Below are 21,028 nucleotides of genomic sequence, written 5' to 3' on the forward strand. Positions count from 1 at the left end.
GTCTGTATTACCCAAGGACAGTAAAAACCCATCAGAACCAGCTTCATAGAGACCCATTTCAACTGTAAACCACCATGATTATACAAACTTTTATGTCTACACTAGCTAAAAGTATGACAAAGGTGGTCTCAAAATTGATAGATATGGGTCAATGTGATTTTGTGGAAGGGAGATAAACATTTGACAGTGTTAATAGAATAAATGTGATCCAGAGGGAGGCAGAATGCAAGAAAATAATGCTGTTGTTGGTGGATTTTGATGCAGAGAAAGCAATAGACAGAATAAACTTGGATTTTATGAGGACAATGGAAGCATTTGCATTCCTTGATACATTAACAAGGTTAATTAGAAGAATATATGAAGGATTGCAAGCAAAAATTAAAGTGGGAGGGTTCCTCTCTGATATGTTGTGTTTGAACATAGGTACCAGACAGGGGTGTCCTCTTTCCCTTTATTTGCTTTATATTTAGAGCAATTGGAAAAGAAAATAAGGGACTCAGAAATACAATGTATGTGGGGGCATAGCCAAGGATGAACACAGGATAGCAGCAGATTTCTGTAGCTTCACCAAGACAATATCATAAATGGGGAAATTTATCATCAAAACTTGTCTAATGGAATTTTCTTCTTCATAAAATCATTTGGAATATCATTTTCTACAATAATATCCAAAAAAAAGAAAACTTGACTTATTTTCCTGTCAAAAATCTTCTTGGAAATTTCTCACCCATCTCAACTCCTAAGAATGAGCTACAGTAAAGCTAACAACCAGGATTCTACCCTTAAGAAAGAACTTCAGGCATTACTACTAAACATGCAGGAACTGACAACTAAAATAGACAGAAATTATTCTAAAATAGATAACTTCAAAGAAAAATCTACCAAACAAATGGATATATTACCAGAAGACTTACAACAGCAAAAAACACAGATTTCAGGTATAGAGGATGATCTCAATGACATGGACAGTAGAAAGAAGGGGAAATGAACATTGAATTTCTACTCAAACAAAACACTCATCTCCAGTCTAAATTGGATGATTTGGAAAACAGATCTCGACATAATAACATAAGGATCTTTGGACTATCAGAAGGCATAGAAGGTAATAATATTATAACTTTTTTAAACACGTGGCTACCAAAAACTCTAGATTTATCTGAGGCATTTTCTTTTGGTATAGAAAGAGCCCATAGATCTCTGTCATCCTCTGCCACTAACAAGAACATTCATAGATCAGTGTTAAAATCAGCATGGGCAAAAGCACCTATAAAAGTTAATGATGCAATTGTGCACTTTGATAATGATTATTCCACTCTGGTGATATCTAAAAGGAAAACCTTCTTGCCACTGCTAAGAGAACTCAAAAAAGCACAACTGAAACATCTTTTGTTGCCTGACAGACTAAAAATTTTATTACCTGATGGTCCCAAAATGTTTGAGGATTTAGACACTGCCTTGGCTTATATTAAAAAACATAAAATATTGGACAAGATAGAAGAAATGGAATGGGCAAGCCCTTCGTTGAAAAGACTGGCATCAGGCACAACTTGGAAGACAACAGACAAGCAAAAGAGACTAAAAAATAAATGACTTGCTTTACAGCATTCTGATTATTTTATGTAAACGTCATTGTTTCCTCAAGTAATCCACAAACAACATAAGATCACCACAAAGCTTCTAAAGTCCTTAAAATATGCAACTTATTATACTAACAAATGTTCTCCCTAAGGAACAAGTAACCAGATACATTTTTATTTGTTGCTTTTCTAATCTCTCTTTGTGAGATCAAAGCTTAGTAACAAGTTATATTCATTTAATTTCACTAAAAATATTTTCCTTTTTTTATTTTTTATTATTATTTTTTTCTTTAATCTATTCAAAATATTGCTATGTTTAGTACTGTTTAGTTATAATTGCTTAACATCATAAAACTGAGACAGTTTAAACTCTTTACAACTAACATGCAATGAAGCATAAACAGCTGATTAAACAAAATAATTATAAATGCAGTATTTTATGCCTAGATATAATAATAGATGAATGGTTAATATATGCACCATTTTATACCGTGATATAGTAGTAGATGAATGATATAGTATACATTTTTTTGGGAAACAGTTATACCCTTACAGTTTTGGTATGTGCTTATAACATTCTGTAGCTTAGGAAATGATATAGGGTTCATATATGTTGTAAATAGATTTAGAATGTTTCCTGTGGCCTGATATTACTGAGGCTTTGATTCCCAAGGCTTGTGGAATACCTCAAGCTGTCTCTACATTACACAGAGCCTTATTACACTCAAAATGTATTATTTTCATTTACTTTCATCAAATTTCCCACTGGAATTGCCAGGAGACAACTTTAGACACTGGCAACATCGAGAATAGTGCTCGCGAGATGTTTTCTAAACCTTCATGTTCTAACTGTTCATCTGAGTTGAAGAAAGCAGCCATCATGAACTTTGAACTCTGATTTCACTCACATACGACGTAATGCTGTAAAGTACACCTGTTTCAGGAAGCAGAACAGTCGCAAACATGGAAATATGATGAAAATGTACTTTTTAACACAAAAATGTGTTTTTATCATTATAATAGCATTTTATTGATATATTTTATGTTTAGTAAAGCTACAGCACATTTTAAAGCATTGTCTTACTGTTTAACCCATATACTGAAGTTTAGAAATGTGCAGCAGCTGTATTCAGTAGTATATTAGTTAGAATATTCTTAAAGGTGCTTTACACAAAAGCAGTACTGCAATTGCTGTTTCAATGCACATACTAGAACATGCCTTTGCTTTCTAACAATGTAGGATAATCTTATATTTTGAACTTTTTTAATTCAGAACTAGAGTTATTTGAGACATTGTTAAGCTGGTTTGTAATACATACAATATATGAAGCTATTGCGTACTGTTTTCTACATAATGTCATGACTTCCCTTTGATTAATGCAACGTTTTTACTATTTTGCTTTTGCTTTGATAATTAATTGTCCTATCATAGCTCCAAGAACAAGCAGATAATATGTTTATGTATATTTCTATGGCTGCATATGTTTATATCATTAACATTACTATCTTCATAAAAACTGTAATGAATAATTTGATCTGAATAACATATTGTGTCACAGAAGCACTAGTAAACAGATATTTCTAAGCTTAGGGAAGCTAAGTATACACAAATCACCTATAATTATTATTTATTTATATATATAATTTCATTTCTCTTTCCCCTTCTAAGCTGTGTTGCAGTTATTACTAAAGTTATTATATAAAAGAGTTATATATAAAGATGTTCTTTTATCTTGTTAAAATGTTTAATTATGCTTAATAGTAGGTTAAATTGGTTTTTCTCATACACATGATTTGATTTTTATTTACTTTCTTAAGAAAACGATCTCATGTTATACTCCAATTCCTTTAAAATGTTTCAAAATGTGTAATTTACTTTGCAATGTTCCTATTGTTAACAAGCTATTCTAGTCATTAATACATATCCTCTACAACAGTTGAAATATTCAAGTTGAATTTATATGGTCTATATAAACTGTATTAGTTAAAATCTCTAGTTCAAATACCTATATACGTTTATACAAACAAGCCAATGAAAAATTTCAATAATCTATCATTCTGATGTATACAATTTTACTGTTAGCTTTAACTGTTCTTTCTCGTTCTAAAGCTATGATATCAAGAAGTCCTTAATGAAATTTTGACACACACTAAGAAATAAGTGCATAAATTGTATAATTTATTTTATAATACATAGTAATTCGGATGAGTTTAACTTTGGTTTTTAAAGTTTTAGTCTATATGACATTAGGTAACTTGAGTAGTTGCAACTACTTGAATTTGAAGTTTTTAACTCCAGGGAGAGTGCTAAGTTCAAACCTAACACTATTTTATTTGATTTTTGTTACAGTATGATTACAGTTCTTGACATCAACATCATATATCATAATCACATTTTTATTTCTAATAAAAATTAAAAACCAACATGTTCATATAGAAACTTCACAAGTCAAAGCCTTGATTAATTTAACATCTATAGGAGTGAATAGCTTACTAATCTGTATAAAAAATGATAAACTAAACATATTTTGCCTTATGCTATATATGTCAAATTGTAACCTTAAGAGGGATCTCCCTAAACAGTAATGGGTTAAATAACCCATGTAAGAGGAGAAGTTTATTCAGATATCTTAACCTGCATAGATCTAACCTAATATTTCTTCAAGAAACTCATCTCCTTAAAAAAAGACATAGATAAGCTAGAAACCAACAAGTACATCATTTTAGTCAGCTCGGAACATACACAGAAAAAAAAGGGGTAGCTATCCTGTGGAACAAATCCATACCTATTCCCAAAATTATTAAGACATACAAAGATGACAAGGGAATGTTCTTCATGGTGGCAGTACAGATTAATAGAAAGATTTTTACATTTATCAGCATATATTGGATACCAGGCATAGGTATTACCACAGTGAAACAGCATTTCAATCAAATAATACTCCACTCTAAAGGAGACATCATATTAGCAGGTGATTTCAATTGTGCTCTGTATGATAATGATACTACTACCATTGGGAAGAGGAAAATTACAGCTAGTGCAAAACATCTAAAATACTTTATTAACTTATATAATTTGAATGACATTAATAATCAAGCTGATCCTAAATCACTACCATAGAGTTTTTTTTCCAACAGACACAAGTCTAACTCTAGAATAGATAGAGTTCTGATCTCTAACCAACTTGTAAAAGATTTATCTAAATCTATGGCCATTTCCTGCCCAATATTGGACCATAATTCAATCAGTTTTGAACTTATGGTAAATGTAATACACAATACCCAGATTAGAAGAATTCCTGTCTACTTAACTCAATTAAAAGACTTCAAAGAATTTATAAATAAGGAGACACAAAACTTAGAAATAAACACTACACCAGATATGTATGTATATATATATATATATATATATATATATATATATATATATATATATATATATATATATATGATGCTCTGAAATCATATCTATATGGGCAAAGCATAAGATGGTATACTAATAAAAGGAAAACATGGGATAAAGCTCTACTAGACATACAAAATAAGCTAGACACTTTTAAGCTCAATAATAAGGGAGATATCACAAATAAAAGTATCATAGAAGAAATAAATAAGTTAAATGAGATGTACAAAGAAATTTTAAATCATAAAAGCAAAATAAACTTAGAGAAATATAAATTCTTAACATATTCAATAAATCCCAAATATTTAAATAAACTTAGAAATAAAATAAAAAGACTAAAAATCATATCAAAGAGGTTTTTTTCATCGGGAAAAATGTTTCTAATTTATCAGAAATTCTAGATGAGTTTAAAGATTACTTTCATAAAATAAACAATGACAGAGTTAATATGGGCCCAAAAGATAAAATAAAGAATTTCATTACCACATACATGGACAAAAAACTTAATAAACAACAGGCTGAGTCATTGGATAAGAGCATCTCATATACAGACATGGTCACTCAAATAAATAAACAAAAGTTAAACAAAAGCACCAGGTAACGAATAACCAAGATTTACAAAATATTCTCGGAAAATTTCCATGCATTAATACATAATGTTTTCCCGGCAGGTCAGACTGAATTTACTATCCCCCCATCTTGGAAATACATTTTTATCTCACCAGTTCTGAAATCCAATTAAGACCCTACAAGATGCTCATCATATAGACCCATTTCACTGCTCAATGTTGACTACAAGATGTTTATGAACATATTTGCTGACAGATTAAAGACAATTCTTCCAAACATTATTGACATAGATCAAAAAGGCGTTATTATAAATAGAAATATTTTTGACAAAATAAGAACCTTAACTCTAATAGACTATGCAAATAAAAATGGCAGACTTTAAGAAACTCTCAGGTTTGACATTTAATGAAGAAAAAACAAAGATTTTACCAATACATTTAGGGAAAATATCCTTAAAAAAGCTCATCATAAATATATACCCAATTTAGGTCATATAACATATCTAGGAATTATCTTAGTAAGATATATTAAATCAGTCATTCAATATAACAACAGTAAATGTCTTGAAAACATATAAACCTTGTTTAAAAGTTGGAATAATATCCTTTTTTCCATGGAGGAAAGACTTGCAATTATAAAATGATTATATTTCCGAATATATTATATGTAATACAATCAATACTACTCCCACCTACCAAAACAATCATTCAAAAATTAAACTCATTAATGCTGAAATTCTTTTGGGCACCTCATAGATCTAGAGTGGCATTAAGGACACATATCAATAATTGGTCCAAAGGAGGTATAGCCTTTCCTGACTTTGATCTATACTCTATCTCCTCTATTATCAAAACTATATCTCTACTAGCAGATAATTCATATGTTGTGAAATGGAAAAAATATTGGGAATTAATAGGCATGGAATTAACTAGTATACCACTATCTATTATCAAAACTATATCTCTACTAGTAGATAATTCATATGTTGTGAAATGGAAAAAATATTGGGAATTAATATGCATGGAATTAACTAGTATACCACTAACACACAAACATATTATTATAAATAATCCCATATTATGGATACTCAAAGAATTTTGCACTGTACCCATATCACAGAGACACACATCAAATTACCCAATAAATATTATTATTACTTTTTGTAACTTTACATATAAACATCCCAAATATAAGGAATAGATCTTCATTTTATTTCCCATAACTTATATACAAGGTATACTCATCATCTAACCCTGATAAAACTTTACTATTCAGACAGAATAAATGAATGTACTGGCATTAGATGCTGCAGTATAATAAAGTTAAAAATCTAGATTTTTTAATTCAAGAATTTTATTTGGATGAAACTTGTTGGTTAGAGATACAGGCTTTCAGACAATATCTTTCTAATAAACTAGACTTAATAACACCGATGACTAAATAATCTCTCCCAATACTGATAGATTACATGATACTAAATCTACAACAGGAGGTTTCAGATAAAGGCAAGCTTTCTCACGCACACAAAATTATTAGAGATGAAACCTTCAACTGTCCAGAAAATTACTGGAACTACTTCAATTCCATAAATAGAGAACCTCCAAAACTACAAGATAAAAGTCATATACTGGAATCAGATTCTAAAACAACTTCCTCAATTAAATGAAAACTTTATGCCTGGAAATTCTTACTCAGGTCCTTCTACACCCCGTTAATAATGAGCAAAATTAATAAAAAAGATAACATATGTAAAAGATGTCCTACATAGATAAATGCTAACTGGGCACATATGTTTCATGATTGTATAAAACTGAAGGAATATTGGACATCAATTAACAATTTTCTACAGGCTCTCTTCACAGATAATTTTACAATATCTAAATCACTAATCCTCTTTAATGCTCCCATACCAAAATGTGTTAAAAAGGTTAAACTTCCCCTATCATGGTCAATTCTAGCATTGGCTAGAAAGATTATAACTAGAAATTTGTTATCAGATACCCCTCCTTTTTTAATGAGTTTAAAATGTTTTGATAGAGGTATGTCAAATGGAACTAATGGCTATTAAATCAAGAATTTCTAGGAAAACAACCAGCTACAATATGTGGAATACTTTACAAAGTTTGTTAAAAATAGAATTGGAACCTTTAGAATGTATTATAGTTATGTTAGATGATGTATTTAACTGTGGATGTCTTTGTAAATACTTTAGTTTTTTATGAATGTTAACATTTTTATCTGTTAACTGCTTGTATAAATTACTTTGTTTTACAGATTGTATGTTAAAACCAATAAACATGTTTAAAAAAAAATAAATGCAATGATGTAATTGGTATGGTCATCAACAAAAGTGTCTTTATTTGCAGATTTTATTATTTTGTACCTGATCAATCCAGAAAATGACATCTCAGTGTTGTTGAACATTTTGAGACTGTTTCAAATCTTATCAGGATATACAATTATAAAAGAGAAAACAAAAGATTATAGCCATAAATTATGTACCCACACATGAATTGCTTCAGGAAAGCCCATATTTATGGGATGCAATAAGAAAGTATTTAAGAATATGGAATAAAAAAGCTTCTGTTATGGCAGCTAAGTACATGTAGTAAGAGACTAAACAAAAAAGTACTACGAAACTGGAAGATCTCATTTATGGATCTGCATAATAGATACAAGCAGTGAAAATGTTTTATATATATAGCTCAGCCATATTTTTCCAACCAGAGGAGAAGTGGTGGACAATAATTAATAAAGTGTTGAAGGGATTTATCTGGGAGGGAAGGGTTAAGTAGGATAAGCTGATCCTTCCAATAGAACAAGGTGATTTAAAATTAACTGTTTTGAAGGGATATTTTAGAGCTACAACGTTAAAGCTCATTTACCTAACACAAGAAGGTCATAATTCAAAATAGAAAGGGATGATAATGAAGTGGGGGGTTCAAGAAAAAAGTGGAATTTTAAATGCAGACTCATAAGGAGAACAGCAACCATACATAATATGATATTCGTAAAGTTGCAGAAAGTATTCTAAGAACTAAGCCAACATGAGAATGGAGAAAGATATTTCAAATCAGGATGACTGCAAGTACAGGTACAGAAAATAGGCAAGGGGCCTAGAATTTACTGGAGAAAAGTGGCAAAGGAACCAAGATAATGGGTGCAAATAACTATCCAGGGAAAGGTAATGGAGGGGGATGAGGCAAAGACAACATTTGGACTGCAGGCTAGAGACTGCTTTCCCTACCAGAGATTGACAAAGGAATCATAAGTGAAAGACCTGTTCTGGTAGAGTTTTTAGATGACTCTAGAACAGAAGTAGCTGTTAAAAGGGAAGTAATTAGTAGGGCGCATAAAATACTGCATAATAACTATAAGAATCAATCAGAGGAGATTAGAAAAGATTGGGAAGAGAGACTGGAAAAGCAATTTACAAGAGAATAGGAGGACATATGTATGGCTTCTAAGTATGCAAAGTCTAGAAGGTTTAGGATCTTTGCTTGAATGCATTTGCATAGGTATTTTTATACTCCAAGCAGACTTCAAAGATTTTTTTTCTCGGTTAGAAAGCAAATATTGGAGGTGTGATGGGGAAGAAAGAGGTAACAGGGACATATGTTTTGGCAATGTAATGAGTTAGCAGATTTTAAGAATTTCCCTAGAGTATACTCTGTCAGATATATTGGGTAAGCAAATGGCTGTAACTAAGTAAATTATTATTTTGAGCTGAGGCACAGAACTTGAATTGACAAGACATATTAAAGCCTTATTAGGTTTAATTATGTTGGGTACCAAAAAGCAGTTACTAGAAAATGGAAATCAAAGTCTGAACAAACTACATTTGTAATAGTGATTATTATAAAAGAACTGGAATAGAGATCTTTAAAAAATGAAGGCGCAAATTACATAGAAACAAATGGAAATTGTGGGAACAATACATGCAGAGTTATTTTCAGAAAGATTAAGGTTTAAGGGAAGGCAGGAATTCAGCAACTTATGTAATCTTTGACTCATGATAGTTACAAAGAAAGAAAATACATGTGATGTATAATGTACATAATGGAAAATGCTAATGTTTTTTATTTTATTTTCTGTTAATATGTTTTCCCATGTCTTAAATGATAATTCAATAAAGTTGTTTAAAAAAAAAAAGTTAACATCCCAGGAAGGAACCATCTGTATTCTAGGTGGCCCAATATGCAAAATTATCGTCATTAACTGTTTATAAGGAGAGATGAAAGGGGAGGATCAATGGGTAGAAATGCTGGAATGAATGCTTAACAACCCTTGATAGAGGAATAAAACTGACCAGAGGAAAGGAACTCTCACAAATATTTAAGCAACAGTGTGTTACATAATCCCTGATGGGGCCCTAGTTAGTGGCTAGGCACTATGCAGAAATTATTTTCACTTGACATTACAAGATGTCCTAGCAGCAGGCTATCTTTTGCCTCCTTTAGTACCTGCTGCACATCCTTATGAAACAGGTGCCTAAAAGGCATCAAAATTGAATCAGCCGGGCAGTTAACTGAAGTTACTCTAAGAAAATAAATAAAACTCCAAGCAACATGGCTGAAAATTAACTATAAACTTTAAAAAAACAGAAAATGTAAAATAAAAGGTAAGCACTTTCACAGATACTCAGTCTGTTTCTTCAGACCATAAAAAACACTATAGGAAGAGCATTAAAAATCTAACAAGGTCCAATCATTGAATCACATGCAGTCATCTGACTCATGAATGAATCAAGTGTTCACTATGGGCCAGGCCCCCAAAAGTGTAATTTAATGGGGCAGGATTTCAACACTGGCTTCAATGAAATCACCCCATTCAATCCTGGTGGAAGGTGTGTTTGTAAAATTAGTATCCAATGTAGCTCACAGCATTCTGTTATATTATTCTGATCTCCATGCCACACATTCACTGACGTTAGCTCCAGCACAAAAAAACTTGAATGAGTGATCACTACCTCATTCCAATACATACTTGGCCAGGGCATTAGTTACTTTCTTTTTATTTATATGCCCCATGACTATTTCTTTTAGCATGCAATTCACAAGTCAACTGACTGCATGTGTTCATTTTTAGCCATGTTGATTGGAGTTTTATTTATTTTCATAGAGTATTTTATTTTGTATTATTCCCAGTGAGGGGAGTAAGGTATTACAATAAGTAATATATTACAATTTCTAGTAACTAGTAATATAACTAGTTACTTTTATAAAAACAGTTGAAACACAAGTGCCCAATAGGAAGGTAGCTGGAATAAAGAAGCTGAACCACGACAAAGTAAAATCTTCCTTTTTAATACAAAATGGTGAGCACTTTCACAATGGTAACCATTGCTTCATCAGACAGCTCATTCAAACAGCAACAGCACTTAAATTCTTCAATTCATTACTAAAACAATCAATCCTACCACTCAAAATTAATTCAGCAATCAGTTAATTACTATGGTTACATTTTGCCCTTAGTTAATTGCTGAAGTAAAAAAAAATTCTGTTTAAAAACCACATACACAAAATGTAAAGACAAGGACGTGGATAAATATAAAATACATAAAAAGTCAATGAATAAATACATATACTCATGTTCCCCATTTAGTAACTACTTATGTGCATAAATATAAACATAAAAATATATATAAAAGTATAAACAGTACACACTCAACAACTTAATGAATATATATATATTCTGCCTAAAAAATGCACATTGCTCACCTAGTAAATACATATGCTTTAATATATACATCTCAACAAATGCTTGTCTTTAATGATATCTATGCTAAAAACAGCTCAAGAAATACTGTCATATTGACCCAAAGCCCTGCATGTGTTTATGTGGTCCTCTCTTATTAAAATGGTATTATTTTTATTTATTTTATTTTAACCTTCTAGATTTTAGCACTGGCTTCAATGGAACACTATCGTTCAAACCCAAACTTCTCTGTGCTCCTAAATGCAAAATCCATTTTACTTCCATATTTTCAGTAGTATTGACTATGTCTCCCATCCTATTGCTGACATTCTGGATGTGTAAAACCTGAAACAAAAATATATGGTCATCCCCCTTATCCAATGTATGCTTAGCCAAAGCACTATACAGTTGCCCATTTCTAGTGCAGTAAAGGTGATCCCTTATCCATTCCCTAAGGTGACGGTTAGTTTTGCCAACATAGAAATAGAAACATGTTGTGCAGTGAACTACATCTTTAGTATTGCAATCAACAGAATTCCTTAGCTCCCATAGACGCACTGTTTCAGGGTGCTTAAAAAACCTTGATTCATCTATATAAATGTACTGTGTACATTTTCCATATCTATGGGTACCATTCACAGTGTTATCTATCAGAGCAGATGTCCTTGGACAGCAAAGGTGCTGTTTCAGATTTTTCTTATTTCTAAATGCAAAATGTGGTTGTCCACCCACTATGTTGGTAGTTATCCTCATCTACTAACAACATATGCCAATTTTGTTGATTGATGGTTTCAAACCTTTTCACGTCCCTTGTATATGGTAAAACCATCGGATTGTATGATAATGCACTATTTCCTAATACCTACCCTGTCACTACCTACTCTATCAGAGTAGTAGGGCTTAGCTTTACCTTGTCTTTCTTTGTGTACATTATGGTACATCTTATCAATTTCATATTCACTATACCCCCTATTAATGAAACCTGTTCTTAGCTTAGTTAACTCATTTCTATACACTTCCTCTTGGCAACATAGGTGAGATGTTCTCATTGCCTGACCTCTGATTATGTTAGGAAAAATCCTAGGATTATGCATACTTTCTGCGTAGAAAAGATGGTCTGTAACACTGTTTCCTATGTAATTTTGCAGACCATTGGTCATTTTCTCTCTATATAGTAACACTCAGGAAGTCTAAACTCATCTCAGAACAGCTCATCGTAAACTTTAGAAAGTCACTGGTAGTATTTAGGTATGCATACAGGGATTTAAATTGTTCACCATCACCTTTCCAAAAATAAAAAGATCATCTACAAAACACCTATAAAAGGCTATTTGAGGATTACCTAATAGATGTTCATATTCCCAAGTAACCATAACCAGGTTTGCATATGTGTTGGCACAACTTGTGCCCATGGCAACCCCTGACAACTGCTTGTAGCATATGCAATTGAACATAAATATGTTGTGCTCTAGTACCAATTCTAGTAACATACAGATAAAGTCTTTCTTAGTATTAGAGAACTTTCCCTGCCTTGTCAACACTGATTTCACTATGCTTATCCCCTGGTCATTAGGTATACTTGTAAATAAAGACACTACATCTAGTGTGGCTAGTATCCCTGTATATGCTGTTCCCATTTGCTTTATTTCCCCATAAAGGTCCACTAAAAACTGTTCTCTGTCTTTCAAGACATATATATATTCATTGAGTGCTGTCTTCATTTTCTTATCCAGGTATATAGAGATGGGTTCTGTTAGCCATCATGCCCCTGCTACTATAGGTCTAAATTTCGGGTTATATGGGTCTTTGTGTATCTTGGGGAGGCCATGGATTTGAGGTATGAGTGGATTTTTAACAGAGAAATAATTAAAAAGATCTTTACTTAATAGTTCCATACACATGCATGTATATATATATATATATATATATATATATATATATATATATATATATATATATATATATACGTAATACTGTTCCTTTCAAACAAACAAAAAATTGTTGTTGGTACTTCAGCATATACATTTGGATCCAATAACATTTCTTGCATAGCTGTATTGTAAAAGTCAGCATTCAATATCACCACTGGTCCCCCTTTGTCAGCGGGTCTTATAACTATGCTATCATTAGTCTGCAAGTCACACAATGCTTTGTGCTCACTCTTTGTCAAATTATACTTTCATTCTTCTAAAAAAAACTATTGTTTCCTGTGCTATAAATGGCATTGTCACAAGCTTTTAAGAAGGTTTCTATATTATGTGACAATATTGGTACATACAGACTGTTTTTCTTAAACTGAACATCCCTTGCCTCATTGCCATTTCCAAATTGTTGTTTCAGTGTTACATTTCTAGTAAACATATGTAGGTATAACACAAATTCACTAATGTCCATTTTAGTCGAATGTATAAAATTTAAACCTCTGTTTAATAAAGTCTCAGTTGCAGACAGTTCATATTTGGAAATATTCCATATTAACTCTCCTGCCCATACCCCCACATTTTCTTCAAAGTGTGAGTTTGTAACTGACCTGGTGCCTCTTTCCACTTCTGGCCCCTGTAAGTGTCCTGTTCCACAGATTTTCTCCTCCCTGCTCGAAATGGTAGGGGTAGAACAGGAAAAACCTGTTGTTGTCCTCCTTCCATATTAATCTTCCTTCTTACCACAGCTGTAGTTGTAGAGACAGTTGTTGCCTTATCATTGGTTGCCGAAGACAATGGCACTTCCATTGGTGTAGAATAAACAGAATGTATCTCATTTGGTGAAAGGACACTTCCTTCTGGCTATTGATTCGTTGTTTCCTCTTCCTCCCCGAGTGCATTGGTCATCTCTTCAGACTGTACCCGATGCTCCGTCCTCGGTCTCTCATGCTGCTCAAACAACTAAACACGCCCTCTCCTCTGCTGGTAGGCTGTTGGTGATACCTCTGACTGCCCATTGGTTTCTCTCATAAATTGCAAATTGCGGTTGGTAGTGGACTGCTCTGCAGACTGTGCAGGTTTCAGCCAAGTAAAGACATGCTGGTTAGTGAAATCTGTTAAATCTCTACACAGTTTCTTTTTCTTTTGCTCAAGCAGTCTGGTTTCATAGCGAAGTATCTTATCAATTAGTTCATGCATGAAAACTTCAGTAGCTGCTTCCCCATAAAGCACAGACAGTTTGAGTTGTTGCTGACATATCTTTTCATTAAGTTCTTGTTTCACCGGCTTGAAAAAGTCCAGCAACAACTGTATATATGCTTTGCCAGTGTTAAGATTAATTTGTTGCCACTGGGCTAACAAAGTGGGGTAGGTGTTTCCATATGTGGGCATATTAAGTACTCTGAGTCCCCTTGGTATAACATTTAGGTTTAAGCAGGCTTCAAAATGTAACCATTGGCTCTTAAGTCACTTAAAGTTATACAAATCATTCTCCACATTTCTTTTCAAATTGCGTATCTCACCTTCATTGATGTTGTTAGTATTAACAGTCTCAGAGTTCATATTAAGAGTACCTGTTTGTAGCAGTGGAGTATCTTGATTTGACAGCAAATTCAGAAGTCTCCTTTCCACATTTACACCAACTCCTGCATCCTCTGCAATATTCACAGTATCTTCCTCCATCATTAGATACACAAGCGGCAAACAAATAAATCCAAACCAGCCCAGAAGTTGAAAATGTTGAAACACAAGTGCCCAGTAGGAAGGTAGCTGGAATAAAGAAGCTGAACCACGACAAAGTAAAATCTTCTTTTGTAATACAAAATGGTGAGCGCTTTCGCAATGGTAACCATTACTTCATCAGACAGTTCATTCAAACAGCAACAGCACTTAAATACTTTAATTCATTACTAGAACAACCAATCCTATGACTCAAAATAAATTCAGCACTCAGCAATCAGTTAATTACTATGGTTACGTTTTGCCCTTAGTTAATTGCTGAAGTCAAAAAAATTCTGTTTAAAAAACACATACACAAAATGTAAAGACAAGGACGTGGATAAATATAAAATACATAAAAAGTCAATTAATAAATACATATACTTATGTTCCCCATTTAGTAACTACTTATGTGCATAAATATAAACATAAAAATATATATAAAAGTATAAACAGTACACACTCAACAACTTAATGAATACATATATTCTGCCTAATAAATGCACATGTTGCTCACCTAGTAAATATATAAGCTTTAATACATACACCTCAACTAATGCTTGTCTTTAATGATATCTATACTAAAAACAGTTCAAGAAATAGTCATATTGACCCAAAGCCCTGCATGTGTTTATGTAGTCTTCTCTTGTTAAAATGGTATTATTATTTTTTATTTATTTTAACCTTTTAGATTTTAGCACTGGCTTCAATGGAACACTATCATTCAAACCCAAACCTCTGTGTGCTCCTAAATGAAAAATCCATTTTACTTCCATATTTTCAGTAGTATTGACTATGTCTCCCATCCTACTGCTGACATTCTGGATGTGTAAAACCTGAAACAAAAATATATGGTCATCCCCCTTATCTAATGTATGCTTAGCGAAAGCACTAGACAGTTGCCCTTTTCTAGTGCAGTAAAGGTGATCCCTTATCTATTCCCTAAGATGACAGTTAGTTTTGCCAACAAAGAAATAGAAACATGTTGTGCAGTGAACTACATACATTGCATTCTTAATAGTGCAATCAGCAGAATTCCTTAGCTCCCATAGACGCCTTGTTTCAGGGTGCTTAAAAAACTTGATTCATCTATATAAATGCACTGTGTACATTTTCCATATCTGTGGGTACCATTCACTGTGTTATCCATCAGAGCAGATGTCCTTGGACAGCAAAGCTGCTGTTTCAGATTTTTCTTATTTCTAAATGCAAAATGTGGTTGTCCACCCACTATGTTGGTAGTTATCCTCATCTACTAACAACACATGCCAATTTTGTCATATGATGGTTTCAAACCTTTTCACATCCCTTGTATATGGTAAAACCATCGAAATGTATGGTAATGCACTATTCCTAGTACCTACCCTGTCACTACCTACTCTATCAGATTAGAAGGGTTTAGCTTTACCTTTTTTTCTTTGTGTACATTATGGTACACCTTATCAATTTCATATTCACTATATCCCCTATTAATGAAACCTGTTCTTAGCTTAGTTAATTCATTTCTATACACTTCCTCTTGGCAACATAGGCGAGATGTTCTCATTGCCTGACCTCTGATTATGTTAGGAAAAATCCTAGGATTATGCATACTGTTTCTGTGTAGAAAAGATGGTCTGTAACACTGTTTTCTATGTAATTTCGTAGACCATTGGTCATTTTTGCTGTATATAGTAACATCCAGGAAGTCTAAACTCATCTCAGAACAGTTCATCGTAAACTTTAGAAAGTCACTGGTAATATTTAGGTATGCATACAGGGATTTAAATTGTTCACCATCTGACCTCACCTTTCCAAAAAATAAAAAGATCATCTACAAAACGCCTATAAAAGGCTATTTGGGGATTACCTAATAGATGTTCATATTCTTAGTACTCACTGCAAGTTTCCATTTTTATGTTGGCAAAACTAACCGTCACCTTAGGGAATGGATAAGGGATCACCTTTACTGCACTAGAAAAGGGCAACTGTCTAGTGCTTTGGCTAAGCATATATTGGATAAGGGGGATGACCATATATTTTTGTTTCAGGTTTTACACATTCAAAATGTCAGCGACAGAAAGGGAACATAGTCAATACTACTTAAAATATGGAAGTAAAATGGATTTTGCATTTAGGAGCACACAGAGGTTTGGGTTTGAAAGATAGTGTTCCATTGAAGCCAGTGCTAAAATCTAGAAGGTTAAAAATAATAATACTATTTTAACAAGAGAAGACTACATAAACACATGCAGGGCTTTGGGTCAATATGACAGTATTTCTTGAACTGTTTTTTAGCATAGATATCATTAAAGACAAGCATTTGTTGAGATGTATGTATTAAAGCATATATATTTACTAGGTGAGCAACATGTGCATTTATTAGGCAGAATATATGTATTCATTAAGTTGCTGAGTGTGTACTGTTTATACTTTTATATATTTTTATGTTTATATTTATGCACATAAGTAGTTACTAAATGGGGAACATGAGTATATATATTTATTCATTGACTTTTTATGTATTTTATTTTTATTTATCCACATTCTCCGGTTCGATCCTTGGCTGGGGTGCCTTCTGCGCAGAGTCTGCATGTCCTCCCTCTGGTTGCGTGGGTTTCCTTGGAGTGCTCCGGTTTCATCTCACATCCCAAAGACATGCTGTAGGTGGATTGGGCACTCTAAATTGACCCTAGGTGTGAGTGTGTGCATGTGTGTGCCTTCTGTGGAAGGTTCAGCACTGGGCTGGCAACTTGACACCGTAAAATTCCACTGTCAATCATGAGCGGACAGGTGATCCGCTGTGGCGACCCCTAGCTGGGAAAAGCCAAAAGAAGATTTATATTTATCCGCATGTCCTTGTCTTTACATTTTGCGTATGTGGTTTTTAAACAGAATTTTTTTGACTTCAGCAATTAACTAAGGGCAAAATGTAACCATAGTAATTAACTGACTGCTGAGTGCTGAATTAATTTTGAGTGGTAGGATAGGTTGTTCTAGTAATGAATTAAAGTATTTAAATGATGTTGCTGTTTGAGTGAACTGTCTGATGAAACAATGGTTACCATTGTGAAAGCGATCACCATTTTGTATTAAAAAATATTTTACTTTGTCATGGTTCAGCTTCTTTATTCCAGCTACCTTTCTACTGGGCACTTGAGTTTCAACATTTTCAACTTCTGGGCTGGTTTGGATTTATTTCTTTATAAAAATAGTAATATATTACTTATTTTTTTAGTAACTAGTTACTTTTGCTTAAACCAGTGGTTCTCAACGTGGGTGATATAGCCTCCTAAAGACTTATGTAAAACTTCAGGGGTCTCTATATAGTATGGATAGTAATCAGATGTTAGGAGGTAATAGACACTTTGAAGTGGCAATTTTAATAAAAATATTACAACTTAAAGTTGGCACAAATCATAGCATTCATAATAGATCATTATAATTAGTCTGGAGCAAAATTTACTGGTACTCTCACCCACTAAAACATCCCCTAACACTGGGACAATTCTAGCCTTCTGGGGATCATATCCTTACCTTGCAGTATAATAAATGGCATTGGTTCGTCATACCATCAGTCAGAATCAAACTCATCAGTTGAGCACCCGATCCCCCAACCCACTGTACCAAGCAGGATGCTTCAAGTGGATCTATGATCAACCAGCTTTTGTCCTGACGATATTTTGTTATGCTCTATTTAAAATTTTAGTTGTTGAAAAATAGACAAAATGTGATAAGTTTTAGGGATAATCAATCTGCAGAACATGTAGCAGTGGAGTTTTTCATTATTGAGTTACCAACCCAGTGCTCAACCTTCTTCAGAAGAAGCACTCACACCTAAAGCCAATTTAAATGTCTAATTCACCTACATAAGCTTTTGGAATGTGGGAGGAAACCCACTCAAACACAGGGAGTATAGATCAGTGTGCTGTACTTTTCGGCCCAGTTTAGCACATGATAAAAAGTACTGAGCACTTTGCACAGAGTGCCATTTTGTGTAATTTATGTTCCAGTCATCCATCCTGATGTGTTTGTGTGGAATAAATATCTTAAATGAACCCCATGTCATCATCTTATTTGAATACACAAGACAAGTGACATTTTGTCAGAATGGGACCCCTAAAGACTTATGTAAAACTTCAGGGGGTCTCTATATAGTATGGATAGTAATCAGATGTTAGGAGGTAGTAGACACTTTGAAGTGGCAATTTTAATAAAAAAATTACAAAGTACAGTTTTGTACCTACCATAAATGTAGATGTTCGAGGATCCACATTGCTGCAGTCCTAACAATTGGGTAGTCCGCTGTCCAGTCGGCCCGAATACCAAAGTATATGGCTGTCGGTCAGGGCGGATTAGACTGACGTCAGTACGTCAGGGTACTAATGCGCATGACCGACGTCATATCCTCAGTCTTTTCTTGCCCCAGATGTCAGAAGACCCTAAAAAGACAAGGCCAAAACCAAAACACACCAAACATACCTGCACCAAAAATATATACAATATATACAAAGGTACCAGAATATAATCTCACCTACACAACCACCCCTAAACACAGAGGGGAAGGAGGGAGGGTAAATTGGACTGCAGCAATGTGGATCCTCGAACATCTACATTTATGGTAGGTACAAAACTGTACTATGTTCTTCATTCCACATTGCTGCAGTCCTAACAATTGGGTAGAATCCCAAAGCAGAGGTAAGGGAGGCTGGCAAATCATAAGGAAGCAGGAGCTGATAACATGCATTGCAAAATAGCTGTGGCAAAACCAGCCCTAGACTTAGAGTAGAGAGGAAGGTGGTAATGCTTAGAGAAAGTATGCACTGAACTCCAAGTAGCTGCCTCCAAAATATCCTTAGTTGCCACCCCCCTTAGAAATGCTGTTGAAGTGGCAGTAGCCCTAGTGGAATGAGGCCTAATCCCAGCTGGAATCTCTTTGCCATGATGGGAATAACAAAATGCAATGCAACACCCAATCCACCTAGAAATAGTTTGTTTTGACACAGGCTTGCCCTGCGAACTCAAAGCAAAAGAAACAAACAACTGCTGAGATTGCCTAAAATCCTTAGTCCTGCTTAAATAATAACGCAATTGCCTGTGTACATCTAAAGTGTGCAAAATCTTTTCCCCTTTATTTTGGGGATCTGCATAGAAAGTAGGCAAATGAATAGTTTGGTTTAAAGCCACACTAGAAACCACCTTAGGCATAAAGGAAGGATTAGTACGTAATGATACCCTATCCTTATGAAAAATCAAAAAAGGCTCAACCGCCATAAGGGCCTGTAACTCAGAAACCCTTCTTGCAGAAGTAATGGCCAACAAAAAAGCAGTCTTCCATGACAAGTATTTCAGTTCAGCAGTAGCCGCAGGCTCAAAGGGTTGTAGAGTAAGTTTCTCCAACACAAAATTGAGATCCCAAGCAGGAGTAGGAGCTCTGGGGGTCTTATATTCTTTGCCCCTCTAAGAAATTGCTTGAATAAAGGATGTGAAAACAATGGTGGGTCACAATCATAGTGAGCTGATATTGCTGCAGCATGAATCTTAATGGAAGAGAAAGACAAACCTTTGTCCAATAACTCAGTAAGATATTGAAGAGCCACACTCAAATTAGGCTCAGAAATCTCCAAATTGTTTGCTGCACTCCAAAACAAAATCTCTTCCATTTTTCTGCGTACACTTTCCTTGTACTAGGTCTCCTGGCTTCCATAATCACATTTAAAACTTGCTGAGGAAGTTGAGACCTGCTGTCGTTCAAAACAGAATATGCCAGGCTGTTAGATGAAGAGTTTGAAGCTTGACATTGAGCAGATGACCGTCCCTCTGAGACAATAGGTGTGGAATCAAGGGTAAAGGCCATGGAGGCTTCCTTACCAGACTCCTCAGTAATGGGTACCAGTGCTGCCGAGGCCAATCTGGAGCTATTAAAATCATCCTTGGCTTGTCTTGTCTGACTTTTAGAAGCACCTTTGGGAGAAGAGGCAGAGGTGGAAAAGCATACACATGAAGATTTTTCCAACTGAAAGAAAGAGCATCCACTTTCCAAGCTGTGTGATGAAATTCCTTCGTGCAAAACTTTGGCAGCTGGTGGTTTAGTGGAGAAGCGAACAGATCTATGTCTGGAGTTCCCCATGACACTGTCAATTTTGAAATACATGAAGATCCAG

Source organism: Protopterus annectens, chromosome 4.part0 (genome assembly GCF_019279795.1).
Source record: "Protopterus annectens isolate FY-2018-M chromosome 4.part0, PAN1.0, whole genome shotgun sequence".
NCBI classification, from domain to species: domain Eukaryota; kingdom Metazoa; phylum Chordata; order Ceratodontiformes; family Protopteridae; genus Protopterus; species Protopterus annectens.